Genomic DNA, 14,804 nt, shown 5'->3' with positions numbered 1-14,804 from the left:
GAGTACCTACCATGTGCCAGCTTTACTTCTAGATGCTGGGTTTAGGGTCATGAACAAATGTAGACAAAAATTTTTGCACACGTTCTGGTCAAGGGAGACAGGTAACAAACCCCCAAATATGTGACTTGTGTTGAAGATTATAAAATAACTTTCATGGAAACACATAAAGCAGGGAAGTGTGATATATGATAGGCATATCATGGCAGAGAGGGATATTGCCGTTTCTTAGAGGGATGTTGGAGAAGACCCCACAAGGTGACATTTGAAAAAAGGCTTGAAGGAGGGGAGAGAACGAGGCTTATGGTGAGCTGGGGAAGAGCACTGGAAACAGAGAGAACAGCAGGTGCAAAGGCCCTGGGAGGAAAGTATAAAGGACTTGTGTGAGGAAGAGGAGAGGCCAGTGTAAGGAGGGACAGAGGTCAAGGCCTTCTGGGCCACCAGAAGGCATTTGGCTTTTCCTCTGAATGAACCCTATGACTTACTTCACTGAGCTGTTCTGTTGACAGGTTTCAATGAAATCATTTGTGTAAAGCCTTTAGCAGAGTGCCAATGCCATAGAAAATTTTCCATAATGGTTAGCAATTGTCCATTTGTTTATTATTACTGCTACCTGGGATTTAAATACAGGATGATGTGAGCACACAGAAGACAGCTTTGTTGAGATCAAAACCGATTGTTCTTAAGAGAATTAAACTCTCAAGCTTGGCTCCGTAAGTATTCAATTCTATCACCTAAAAATGTCCCAATTCTATATCTTCACACATATAGAGGGAAAAGTGTACTTTTTAAAAACTGGCCTTAAAAAAATAAATAAATACAAAATAAAAATTGGCCTTGTTTCAGCCAAACCATTGTTTCTATTATGAAAGTACAAAGTCCATACTCTCCAAGGACAGGTGTATTTTGAGACATTTGGCTTAAGTTTCAGCTACAAAATCCTATTGAATTCCACTGAATTCATATGCTATTGTAATGTACTCATGTTTGAGTTTTGATGTCAATACCCTTCTCTAGGCCACAGGATTTGAGGAGGGAAGGAATGTATTGCAGATATAATGAAAATGAGGAATCGGGGTCTTTTCCTTCTCTCCAGAGCCCAGAAGCAAGATTGGATTTCAAAGGCAGTTCAAGAACCCCCTCTCAAAATAACCTTCCCGGACACACCTTTGAATATCTAGATTCTATTGATGTCCTCCTTTGAACTTGAAGGATATGGGTCATAACTCACGTCAAGTGATGACGAGCTCAGAAATTAGAAAAGAGGGAAACCTTTTCTCCAGGCATTTGAAGACCACCATTTAGAATTGGGGCTATCCTTGCTCCAGAACCAAAATAAATGGTTTGGAAACAATTAAAGAAAAAACTTGATGGCAACTTGATGAGCAATAAAGAGAAAGGCTCTCTAAAAATGTACATTCTCATCAATGGAAATGTTCCGGGAGAGGATGGGTAACCAACGGTCAGAGGGGTTGTCCAACATTTGGACTCCAGCTTGACTTCAAAAATTTCTTCCAAATTTGTGGTTCTCCTTTCTTCTAAGATCTGCTTATTGAAAACTGAACTCTGCAGGAAAGTCACCTTACATTCTCTCTTTAAAAAAAATTTTTTTTAACATTCATTTTTGAGAGACAGAGAGAGAGACGGACAGAGCATGAGTGGGGGAGGGGCAGAGAGAGAGGGAGAGAGAGAATCCCAAGCAGGCTCTGTGCTGTCAACACAGAGCCTGCTGTGGGGCTTGATCCCACCAACCGTGAGATTATGACCTGAGCCAAAATCGAGTTGGATGCTTAACTGACTGAGCACCCAGGCACCCCAAATTCTCTTTCACCAACATCTTAGTGTGGGGATTCTGAGAGCAAGAAACAACTGGTTGTAGAAGCTCTATTTTACTTTGGTAAGGGGTGGCCAGGCTGGTCAGACTCCTGCAGTGGTGCCCTGGTCCTGGCGTCTGGAGTCCCGGTCCTCCCCGGGGCTGACCATGCTATGTTCCATTTGCAGATTCTGAGGTTAGCATGTTGTCATAGCACTACTGCTTGCTGCAAAGTTGCTAAGTTATGATCAGTGGGTGGAACAGGCTACAGCTCATTTTTTCTATTGAACGAACACTTGTATTATACTTGTTCTGTTCTACATGATTTATTAAAATGCTGTCATAACTACCCTATGAACACAGCTACACTTTTAACCCCCATTTAATCGTTATATAATTGATATAACCAGTTCAGTAACTAATCTATCCAAGGTCACGCAGTGACAGAGCTGTGACTGAACCCAGGCAGTCGGCCGGCAGGGTCTGCACTCTTAACTCGTACATTGGATATGCCCACAAAATGTTCTGTCTGCTCCTGTGTGCCTTTTTCATTTGTCGTGGCTGTCCTGTGGATTAGAGAAACAAGTGATCTGGCATATGATTACACTTTATTGCCCTCTGTGAGGGCAGAGAATGTAACCTGTTGATACCCAGTGCCTAGCATAGTACCTGGGGCATGGCAGATACTCAAATATTTGTTGAATGAGTGAGGGAGTGAGGGTGTGACATGAATAAACAGTAGGAAGGCCATAGAAATGCCTTCCTGATCGCACGGAGCTACAGAGACATATGTGATTGTGGGCTGTCACTTAACACAAAAATTTTGAGGTTACAAAACAGGTACAATTAGACGTGAGGGTTTAATAGGGCAGTTATTTGAACCAGCGTCAACAGTTGCATCCCTTGTCAGGTGTCCATTGACATGTTAGTAGTCACATCCCACTGGAAGTAGTGCCCATAAAAGTGCGCTCCCCCAAAAAGTTGTGCCCTCAGACACACCTGCCATGTGAGAATTGGGGAGGGGACAAACCAGGGAACCATGAATTCCTCTGACTCAGAGTTTTAATGCGGGATTTGGACTCAGTGCATCTAACATATGGATATTGAGACTAACAGACTTATTATGGGGTGGAGAAAGAAAGCCTGAGTCTGGCCAATGCCAGTGCCTGGGGGAATATTTGGGTACAGTGAACATAAACCCACTCATACCAGCTCGGATTAAAAAAAGGTTCTTTAGGGGTGCCTGGGTGGCTCAGTCGGTTGGGTGTCCAACTCACCTCAGGTCATGACCTTGCGGTGAGTCTGAGTCCTGCGTTGGGCTCTGTGCTGACAGCTCGGAGCCTGGAGCCTGCTTTGGATTCTGTCTCCCTCTCTCTCTACCCCTCCCCTGCTTTCTTTCGCTCTGTCTCTCTCAAGAATAAAACATTAAAAATTTTTTTTAAAAAAGGGGTTCTTTGCACAGATATGAAAGAAGCTTATGGAAATCCAATTGTAGGAAGCCAGGAACTCTTTAGGTTTAACCAAATGATTCAGTCAGAAGGAGTCAGAAGCCTAGTGTGCGTTCCCACCTTGGCATTGCTGAGTTTGTGACCTTGGATAAATTATTCACTATTTCTGGACCTTATCAAGTCACCTGAAAAGTAGGAAATAATGAAAGTATCTATTGGTTGCATTGTTGTATAGATTAAATGAGACCATACGTCTAAGGCACTTGGAACACTGCCTGACACGTGGTAAGAGAACACTAACCATTAGCGTTTGTTATGATTTGGCAAGTAGGCAGCTATTCACTTTCTCACTGGATTGCATAGTCCCTCATTTTAGTTCACTTTAAACATCAGTTCCATTATTCTTCTTGCAGACTAGCTTCCTGGAAAACGTGGTTCCACGGTTAATCGAATGGCATAGTGATGTCAAGGCTCCAGGCTCATCTCTTTCCATTCTACCATCTTTAGCATGATGATTTTCATCCCCAGATTTGCCCCCTCATGATTACAAGAAGGCTGCTGCAGCTCCAGGAATCATATACTCACACAATTTTGTCCAAGGGCAGGAAGGAGTCTCAGTTTTGTGTATTTTATCAAGAATGAAGAATGCGTTTCCAAAATCCCTCCTGCAAATTTTTCTTTGAGTCAGATCTCATTAGCTAGGGTTGTGTCCTATGCCCATGAATAGACTAATAACTGGCAATGAAGTCAGAATGCCATGATTGGTGTAGATCAAGAATGATTTATCTCTTGGGGCTATGGAAGGATCCACCTTCCTGAATACATGGTCATCTGATATTGCAACTGAAACAGAATTATGTCTGTGAGGAAGAAGGGTGCGCGCACGCGCACACACACACACACACACACACACATTTAAGAATCCTATTTCTATAGAAAAAGTTATATATATATATATATATATATATATATATATATATATATATATATGATGGGGACACACACACACACACACACACACACACACACACACACACACACACAGCGGTAGTACCTGATAGGGGAAGGGAAAAGCTGACAATAGTTTTTAATCCCTGAGGCCACCTCCATTCTTGCCCTTCCCAAGAAGTTCCCATTTGTGCTTCAATTTCTTTGTGGGTCCAATGTCACTTGTATCACTTTCAATAATAGCAACAAAATGCTGTCTGATGCATGTTCTCAGACTTGTGGGTTTCTGTTCTTCATATGGGCTTATGTGTGGCCCTGGCTCACCACAGAGCTGTCGCTGGATTCTACTCCAGATTCCCTCACAGATCTTGAGCTTTCTTCACCTGGTTAACTCAGCCTCTGGGCTCCAGTTCCAAGCACCATGGGCAACAAACTGGTAGCCAGGGGCGAGCTGGTCCAGCCTCATCCCTTCAGTGAAGGCTTGGGCAGGGCCATGTTCTCCTAGAATAGTTGCGAGCAAGGAGACAATATCATTTGTCTCAGACAAAAACACATGATAGCCCTGCCCAGTCCTTCCTAAAATGGCTCTGTATCCAATTGAAAAGTATATTTTTCATAAGCAAAATGGTTAGATTTCAGATATATAAGTGCCTTTGACAGGGAGTTAAAGTCTGGTGGCTCCACTCCCTTTGGCCTAATTTAAATAGGAGAAGAGAGAGAATTCTGGGTTCGTATCAGGAGGGAAATAGTGAGAGATTTGAGGGGGAGGAGACTAGGGTTGCTGAGTGAAGTCATAAATGAAATCCGTGTGACCTGCCCCTGATGGCAATTGGGAGAACCAAGGAGGACTGATAAGGAAAATCCCAAGAAAGGCATAAATGTAAGAGTCAAGCCTGTGGTTCAATGAGTATGGGTAAGTAGTTTTTCTTTTTTTTTAATGTTTATTTATTTATTTATTTTTTAAATTTTTTTTTTCAACGTTTTATTTATTTTTGGGACAGAGAGAGACAGAGCATGAACGGGGGAGGGGCAGAGAGAGAGGGAGACACAGAATCGGAAACAGGCTCCAGGCTCGGAGCCATCAGCCCAGAGCCTGACGCGGGGCTCGAACTCACGGAGCGCGAGATCGTGACCTGGCTGAAGTCGGACGCTTAACCGACTGCGCCACCCAGGCGCCCCTAATGTTTATTTTTGAGAGAGAGAAAGAGAGAGGGAGAGAATGAGTGGGGGAGGGGCAGAGAGAGAGGGAGACACAGAATCCGAAGCAGGCTCCAGGCTCTGAGCTGTCAGCACAGAGCCCGATGCAGGGCTCAAACTCAAGAGCTGTGAGATCACGACCTGAGCCAAAGTCGGACACTTAACCGACTGAGCCAGCCAGATGCGCTGTTTATTTTTTAATATTTATTTTTTTATTACGAAAATGTCCAAACATTTGTGAAAGTAGAGAGTACCACAAATTCCCATGCACCCCCCTATCTGGCTGGATGTTAAGTAGAACAAGTCTGGGAGAGGGAAGGGAAAGCTAAAGAAAGAAGCAGGATCCAGTGAAGGACTAAATAGTCAATGACAGGTGTATTAGTGAACTGTCAGAAGTGGACAAAAAGTTGAAATCCAAGATGTTTGTTCTTCTTAATCATAGGCTAATGAAATAATTACTAAATGAGATCTGCCTTCTTGTTCTTTGAGTAGGGATTATGTAATTTGAGGAAGCAGACCCCATGGCCTAATCTTCAAGTGGCTGGGGGTCTTACACGGTGACAAGACTAAGTAGCTGGGAGGAGGAGGCATCATTCATTTGACGTTCAGAACCATTGGTCTGCACATTTGACATTCAGAACCGTTGGTCTGCACCAACCTAGGCACTGTGCTAGGCTTTACAGGCACGCAGGTCTGAAAGACAGCGTCCTCGCTTTCACAGAATGCAGCATCTCGGGGTGGGGAGGAATAGACAAGAAAATCCATAACAGGCATGCCATGGTAGCCTAGAATTTTTCTGGTGGTGTAGAATAGGTGAAAGCTTCTTGTAGGAAGATGAGGGTCTTGTTTTCCAGAGGGGAGAATAGGAGTTAGGTAGATGGATTTAGTGGGTAAGGAAAGGCTTCTAGACAAAGTAAACAAAGAGGTACTTGAGCAGATCCTCAAGGCAGGGCTGTGGGTCCGACTGTCTGCTTGTGACCTACTGAAAGAGAGGCAGAGATGGGGTGGGAGCAGGGCTGCAATCCAGCCCAGGCCCTGCCCCCTGGAGCAGCGGCAACCACCTAGAAAAGAAGTTGTTTTGTCTGATTTGCACAAGGTGCCGCGTGGGCTGGGGGTAGCCCTGTCTGAATGTATTTGGTATTCTTTAGGGAGCATATGTGAGGATGCCCTTGAGTTTGAACAGGATCCTGAAGGTAATGGGGAGCTAATGAAGGATTTAAAAGGCAGACCAGCAACAAAAATCAGATCTGTGTTTGAGAAAGACCATTCTGGCTTCATTTTGGAAGATGGCAATTCTGGAGGGGAAAAAAAAAAAAAAAAACTAGTGAGAGAGGACTGGTCCAGGTGAGCAGTCACGTAGGCTATGGTGGGGCAAGAAGAGTGGGTGGATTCGATATCCAGAAGGTAGAATAGGAAGACTTGATGACAAGTTGGCTCTTTGGGTGAGGGAGAGAGAGGCGGTTAGGATGATTCCCTGGTTTTTAGCTTCAGCACCTCAATGGGAGGTTATAGCTTCCCAGCAAAGACTGATAAACCCAAGAACTTTGACATAGAGTTTGGTAAGGTGTTACTGATTGAATAACAATAAAAAGTTCCTTATATAAGCATTATGGTTAAAGATTAAAAGGAAGGCTTCAATAGTAGCTTGAGTAGTTGAGACAGAGGAAAAACACCCTGATCTTGAGCTGTGCCCCTTCAGAGAATGGGCAATTGATATTAAAAGAAATTGTCACTACCCCGTCCAAGTACCACAAAACCTCCTGCCATAGACCATCAGTCCTTTCAAGACAGACACAGAGTAATGCCCAGCTGTAGATAGCTAGTTCGTCACCGTTATTCTTGCTTTCAAGAGTAAAATGATAGAAGCCTAGAGAACCCCAAACCTTTTCCCATTCTTTTGGAGAAAGCAGGGTTTTGTTTCTTTTGTTTCTGATGGCAGACATTCCAGCGGCATTCTTTCTGTCTCCCCGTGCTTCCCATGATGGTAGAGTAGCTCAGGCTTTGGAGATGAATGGTTTCTGGGTTTGAATTCCAAGTTCATCGCCTTCTATCGCTTGGGGCAGGACACATCTCTATGAACCTCATCTACAGCATGGGGGGGAATAGGACCTACCTCACAGTGCTGTTATGAAGGTTAAGGGACAATAAAGTGGAGGGCTTGGCATAGGGTCTGGCTATGTGGTGGTGGTAGAGGTGGCCGTTGTTGCTGTTGTTCTTGTTTTGTTTATTTATTTTTTTTAACATTTATTCATTTTTGAGAGACAGAGGGAGACAGAGTGTGAGTGGCAGAGGGACAGAGAGAGGGAGACACAGAATCTGAAGCAGGCTCCAGGCTCTGAGCTGTCAGCAAAGAACCTGACGTGGGGCTTGAACTCACGGACCACACGAGATTGTGACCTGAGCTGTAGTCAGACACTTAACCGACTGAGCCACCCAGGTGCCCCGCTGTTGTTCTTTTTTTAATGCCGATTTCACACATTAAGAAAAGATACAATTTGATTTTGCAGACTTTAATTAGTTCTTGGGCCTGCATCTGTTAGGTAGAGACTACACGCCATGTTGCCTTCTTCATGAATTGGCCCCAGGAGCAAGAGGTGCACGCCATGATGCCATGTGAGTCAGAGGGCAGGTGACATACACTGATTGCTCCTTCCCGACGTGCCTTGGGATATCGGGCTAATTATATTCAGGCTAAAGGAGCACACTATTATACTATAGAAACCACTAGAAAGAATGCAGAGAACTCTGGTACTTTTGGCTTTCACATGACCAGCTTCAGGCTACTGAAGCTACCCTTGGTATTACATTTAATAATTCAACAAAGAATATTTATCGTTAACTCCCAGCATGAGGCTTCAGCGGCCGGCTGCACCCAAGGAAAATGTGCTTAACTTTCTTATCAAGAAATAGTCTCGATAAGACATTGGCGACTGTAACTTTGGTCATTGCTCTGGAATGTCCCCGCCAGTTTTCATTGCCCACAGGTGTGATGTTTTTGTAAGTGCCTTCATTTATGCTTTTACAGATTGAAAATGTTTTTATGCCGCTCTGGAATTGAAAACAAACAACTAGTGTCCTTCTATCTCTCCTGCAAAAAGAGGAATAATGAGAATTCAGGAGTTAATATTGTTAAAGGGCCTAGGATAAGAACTCCATGTTTAAGCATGAAGTATTATTGTTCTTGGTTGCCCCCGAATCCTTGTGAAGCAACACGAGGATCAAACTGAGTCTGAAAATCAAACAGAGAAAAGTGGAAAGTCTGTTTTCCATACTACTCTGAAATCTGTTATGCCTTTGAGTAAGAAATGAAAAAGATTTCAAAATGTTTCAAATTAGCCATCCAGGGCACCTGGGTGGCTCAGCCAGTTATATGTCCAACTCTTGATTTCGGTTCGGGTCATGACCTCACGGTTGGTTAGATCGAGCCCCGTGTCGGTCTTAGTGCTGACAGCACAGAGCCCCCTTGAGATTCTCTCCCTCCTTCTCTGTCTGCCCCTCCCCTGCTCTTTCTCTCTCTCTCTCTCCTTGTCTCTCTCAAAATAAACAAATGAACATTTCTTTAAAAAATTAGCCATCCATAATTGTTTGCTATAAAAGAGAAAGAAGAAAATTCAGTGACAGTTAAAAATTTAAACCAGTAGTCCTCAACTGAGGTGATCTTATCCCCCAGGGGACATTTAACAAAATCTGAAGACACTTTTGGTCGCCACCGTCGAGGGGGTGTGCTACCGGCCTCCAGCGGACAGTGGTCAGGGATGCTACTGAACAGCTTGCACTGCACAGGATGGTCCACATAACGAAGGCTTGTCTGGACCAACTGGCTGAGAAACCCTGAGTTAACTGATGGCTGTTTGGACTGTCTCTTTCAGCAAGAGATAAGCCTTCTCATTGCTTTCTGAGAATTGAAATTATTTTCCTCAGTTCATATAGGGGAAAAAACTGCTATACCTTCTTTTAGGCTCAGACTGGGCTGTCCTCTTTGTACGTAACTCTCACATCGTCAGGCAGTTCAGTCCCCAAGCCATCGGGCCAGTGGCAGAGGCGATTGTGGGTGGGAGAAAACAACAACCGGGCTGACTAAAACATTCACTTTTCAAACTGGTTGGTTTATCACTCTGTGGACACACAGCTGTTTTGTGGTTGTAAAGGGTGGAGTAGAGGAGAGAGGTGAGGAAATGCCTTCACATTTCAGTGCTCTCCTTTAAGGAAAAGAAAGGTGGCTTTTCAAATGCTTGCCAAGTGTGAAGCCATCCAGGGGTGGGCACAGAAACTTCCTTTTGTTTTTTCTTCTCTGTCCTCTTTGATTGTTGTTCTTTCACAAACTATTTATTGAGTACTTTCCAACCCAATTCCTGTTGTAAGTACTGCTCATGATGCAAAAAACTCATATGGTTCTAATAACAGCTAAAAGAAAATTACAAAGCCCTACAGATAACCATGTTATCTCAAAAGGGAAAAGTTGGACAAAGGACTTCTCTCCCAGATATTATGTATTTATATCTTACAAGTTTAATTATAAGATTAACCCACATTTTGGTACGCCTTATTGTGCCTTATTGAACACTTTAAAAATATATAAATTCATGACAAGTGACTGCGATAGCCATGTAAGTTTTCTTTTTTTTTTTTTTTAATTTTTTTTTTTCAACGTTTATTTATTTTTGGGACAGAGAGAGACAGAGCATGAACGGGGGAGGGGCAGAGAGAGAGGAAGACACAGAATCGGAAACAGGCTCCAGGCTCTGAGCCATCAGCCCAGAGCCTGACGCGGGGCTCGAACTCACGGACTGCGAGATCGTGACCTGGCTGAAGTCGGACGCTTAACCGACTGCGCCACCCAGGCGCCCCGCCATGTAAGTTTTCTTGATTTACTCTCTGTGGAAAGCTTTTGCTTTATCTCTGAAAGATTACCCAGGTCTGGGGCTTACTAATGGACATGTATTGGGAAATAGGACGCAAGAGTAAAATTGACTACAATACATAAATTTATTTATAGGAAATAGTTTTAAAGTCAAATCTCTCTTAGTCTGTAGGAAGTCAAATTACTTTTCATTATGATGAATGTTAGTACATCTTCAGATACTTCAGTAGAACTCACTGCACAGAGACGCCTGGGTGGCTGAGTCGTGTAAGTGTTTGACTCTCACTCGGGTCATGATCTCACAGCTCGTGAGATGGAGCCCTGCAAAGTGTTGGGCTCTGTGCTGACCCTGCTTGGGATTCCCTCTCTCTCTCTCTCTCTCTCTCTCTCTCTCTGCCCCTTCCCTGATGGCACTCTCTCTCTCAAAAATAAATAAATTGATATAATTGAATGAATGAATGAATGAATAAATAAATAAATAAATAAATAAATAAATAAATAAAACTCACTGCACAAACATGATGTAAGAGTGAAAGGGGAGAGTCTGAAGCCGGATGGCTTGCATTCAGATCCTGGCTCTGGCACTGACTCTCTGAGACCACTGAACTTTGAAGTCTTTTTTTTTTTTTTTTATCTTCAAAATAAGGATAATAGTATTTTCTTCAGAGGATGATTATAAGGGTTAAATGAGCTAATGCAAGTAACTAACACAAAGTGCTCAATCTGTGTTATTTTTGCCGTCATCATTATCACATTGCATCATATTTTATTATTCCGTGTTTGTACTAAGCAGGAGACTATAGATGAGCCCACTGCAGCTTGCCCAAATCCAACATGGTGTATATGCACCTGATGTTGATCATCTTGAGTTCCTTGAGACAGTTATCTTTGAAAAATGCATACTTTGAAATCTTTAAAGGACTGTGATGTATTAATTTATAACTGAATCCTGTGACTTTCTGTACAGTAACACCATATGAAATACTGGAATAAAATCCTAAGGCTCAAATACATTCCAGTCTTCAGGCAACAGGGGCCATATATTAGAATTTGAGCTTCTGATTGCCTTAGAAGAGGATGCTTTCAATCCTTCTTGCCTGTGTAGTACCAGGGAGTGTGGATAACTGCTCTAAGGGATATGGATATCAAATATATACTATATCAAATTTGACATGTGTCAAATTGCTGACATATTTTTATTGTCCCTAAAGCAGGATAGAATTAAAATGCTGAGCACAAATAGGTGGAGATGATTTTACAGCTTTGGTTTTTCACTTTTATTTCCTAAGTGAAGACACATGATTGCTTTTGAGCTTTATCATTTAAGTATATGCCTCCTACTTAGCGTCTTGTCAGCATCTAAATTGCCTGTGTGTTATTTCAGTAAACAAAGCGGTTGATCAGAATGATCTCTTCAGAGTCTGAATTTTCTTGTTAAAATGTTAAAGTGAGAATCATCCATGTGAGGAATGCCTTGGACATTTTAGAAATCATTGTTTTTCAAAGATCGAGGTTAGTAATTGTGTCAGTAACTTTTGAAATCATAGCCACCTAAAGCAGTGTGGACAGGGGAGAAGGAGGTATAGAAACACTGCAGTTGTAAGTTTTGTGAGAAAAAAAGTGATATTGTACTCAGAGAAAGAGATCTGGGAATTATATTCTATTCATTCTAGATAGAAGTTTGAATAAATGACTAATTATTTGTGTCCATAAAGTTAGGGATTTACTCATCTATAAAACCAAAAATGTGAACTAGTTGATGTCTAAGGTAATTTCATCTCTAACATGTGAAAATCAATCTAATGTGACTTTTGGACTGAATTCCTCAAGGGGCAAATAGGTGCACATTTAATTCAGTGCTGAACAAAGCCTTAATAGTAAACATTAAACTTGTTTTGATTTAAATATCCTCTTCTACAACATTGTAGAAGATTTAAATATCCTCGTTTACAACGTTGGCTGTAAAAACCCTCTGTTGATGAGTTTCAGTATGGGGGTACATGTGAAGAACTTGCTAGAAGAAGATAGACTGGTTCTATTTCACCCTGACTTTTAACAGTGTGGACACAGCAGGGGAAATGGTGGCTTTGATGGCAACTTTAATGAAAAACAAGAGTGGAAATTTACCCAGAGAACAACAGTGTGTCAGTGATCGTCAGCCCAGAAGAGAGATTTTCAAGAACCATTTTATGGCACATCAGTGGGAGAGAATAATTCCTATTACAGAGATCCTAAGGAAAGTTGGAAAAAATAAATTAGATTTCAATTTGACTGGCACTGTAGCCCCATACTCTGTATCCCTTTAGCTATTCCATATCCCTTTAAACTACTGATATGCTGTCAGAGAGCGAGTAAGTGTGACCCGTCCCTCTAACATGGGTAAAAAAAAATTATAATTATCCTATTTAAGATATAAATAGAAAAAGGAAGAAGTAATAAAGAAATGGTCAAAAGGCACTGCCCAAGTTGTTGAGAGCACTGTGCACTTCAGCTAAGTGACACCTATAGGGAAAATCTAGTGGAATTGATGAAAAAGGGAAAAATGTATTTTCAGTGGCATAAATCCCAGGGCAAATAAAAAAAAAAACCAAGGAAAAGATGTAGGCTTTAAACAGATGGAAAAATCCTTGTTTTCTAGATGTATCTTTAAAGACATTGGTAGAAATTCTAATAGCTACAGTTAAATTTCTTTCTAATAATGCAATTTTAGGTGCAGAAGTATTCTTTATCATTTCAAATTTCTAAAAATTTGTTAAAGGCACAATGCACTATGTTTTAAACAAACAAGTATTTTGAAATACCCTGCTTGCTCCTGACTTTGCTGCATACTCACATAATGCAAGGTAATCACTCTGAATCTGTTTATCAGGAAAATGGGGGTAAAAAGCTCTACCTACAGAGTTACCCGGTTACTAATTTCATACATATACATTAAATTACATACACAGTATTGCACTGGGTAGCTGGCAGGAGTCCAATAAATGCTATAGGGGCATATGGGTAGTGGTCTTGGTATGTCACATTGTACCCAGACAGACACAATTTGCATATGTTCTACCCAATCAGTTTACTAAACATCAATTTCAAAATATGCAAAAATAATGGGAAAACTCAAGTGTGTGTGTGTGTGTGTGTGTGTGTGTGTGTGTCTGTGAAACATTTGAGATTTGCGATCTACTAATAAAACATCTTAGAGGAAAACGATGCCACTCCGTTATAAATGATTACTTGTCATTTCCCCCAGTTTTGTTGACTAAAAAAATCCATTGCAACATCTCATCATAGTTTTTGGGTCTCATCATTTCTGATTTTTCTGTTTTATACAATTAAAATGTGATCCAAGCCATGTTTTGTGGTCTTTCTGGATCTAGAAGATGAACAGGCCAAACTGGAAATAAACAAAGCCAGGAATCTTAAGCAAGAGTGTGGAGATCTATTCACTCCCACTCTCTGAGGAATTTATGACCAGTAAAGTTCTCTAATGAGCACAGAAGGAGAGCGTTGCATCTTCTCTTAATTAGTTTGACAGATATTCATTTAAATTTGAAAAGATTCCCAGGCTTGGGATAGCAAAGGAAGGTTCTGAATTCCTTTTACGTCTTAATTCTGTTTTTGTTGTGGTGGCTCTGGGGAATGTCAACATCTGAAGACGAATAAAGCCCATGTCTTCATCCAGAGACCTCCACATTTTCTATGTATAAGTGCCGTGAACCACCACACTTTGGCTTGCAGCTGTGGAATCCAACACAAAGAACCAGGTTCTGCAAGAATACTGTTTGCGCTTGATTTCTATGGATTTTTATCTCATGCCTGTTAAGGAATAGGCGGGCCTTAAAGGGCCAGCTTTACATCAGAATAGGTCACTAATTTGATGTGCTGGTACGCACCGAAATTGATGAATTCACTAAACTATGAATTGTGTTTACTCTCAGTACATAAAACCATCATGGATATTAAGTTAACACCAGCTTTTGGCTATCCATGGAAATGACTAACCAGGAGGCCATATATATCTCTATATAATACAGATACGTGCGTGTATATGTATGTGTATGTTTATGGCCATATATACCCTTTAACCAGTAGTTACACTAATTTTTATCAGGGTTGTTAAAGTATAGCAACAGTGGCACTGACTCTCCACCTTATCACACCTTCCTCTAGCTGCTCACTGAATCGTGCCCAGTTAAAGAGCGAGCGCACAGGTGCCGAAACCCACCCACCCTTGCTGACCTGGCCAAGCACGGCGGGCCTGGCTGCATAGGTCCTGAGAAGTGCCCATGACATGACACTTTTCATCATGATGCAAAGAAAGGCCCTTATAGACTAGCTCCGGTCCTGACTGGTTACTGCTATCAGAGAAATGTCTAAACACAGACAGCTTTGGGGGGAAGCACAAGGTCTGCCTAGTCGACCAAAGCTAAACATTTAGCCCTTGAGCGAGTTCATTCATCAGGTCAGTCTGGTCTATGGTTCTTCGGCAGCATGTCCCATCCACACCTCCCACCACCATCATTTTCCCCATTGACTTAAAGCAGAT

At 41.9% G+C, this 14,804-nt stretch overlaps 1 protein-coding gene across 5 annotated transcripts in view; it reads left to right on the top strand.

The window, feature by feature from the left end:
• Nucleotides 1–14,804, top strand: part of SHROOM3 (shroom family member 3) — a 327,995-nt gene that overhangs the window by 149,715 nt on the left and 163,476 nt on the right. The gene's annotated exons all lie outside the window — the stretch shown is intronic.

The sequence above is a fragment of the Puma concolor genome, chromosome B1 (genome assembly GCF_028749965.1).
Source record: "Puma concolor isolate L17-30 chromosome B1, mPumCon1.1.hap2, whole genome shotgun sequence".
Lineage (NCBI taxonomy): Eukaryota > Metazoa > Chordata > Mammalia > Carnivora > Felidae > Puma > Puma concolor.
The sequence above is the reverse complement of the archived record's forward strand: the minus strand, read 5'-3'. Positions and strand labels throughout refer to the sequence as shown.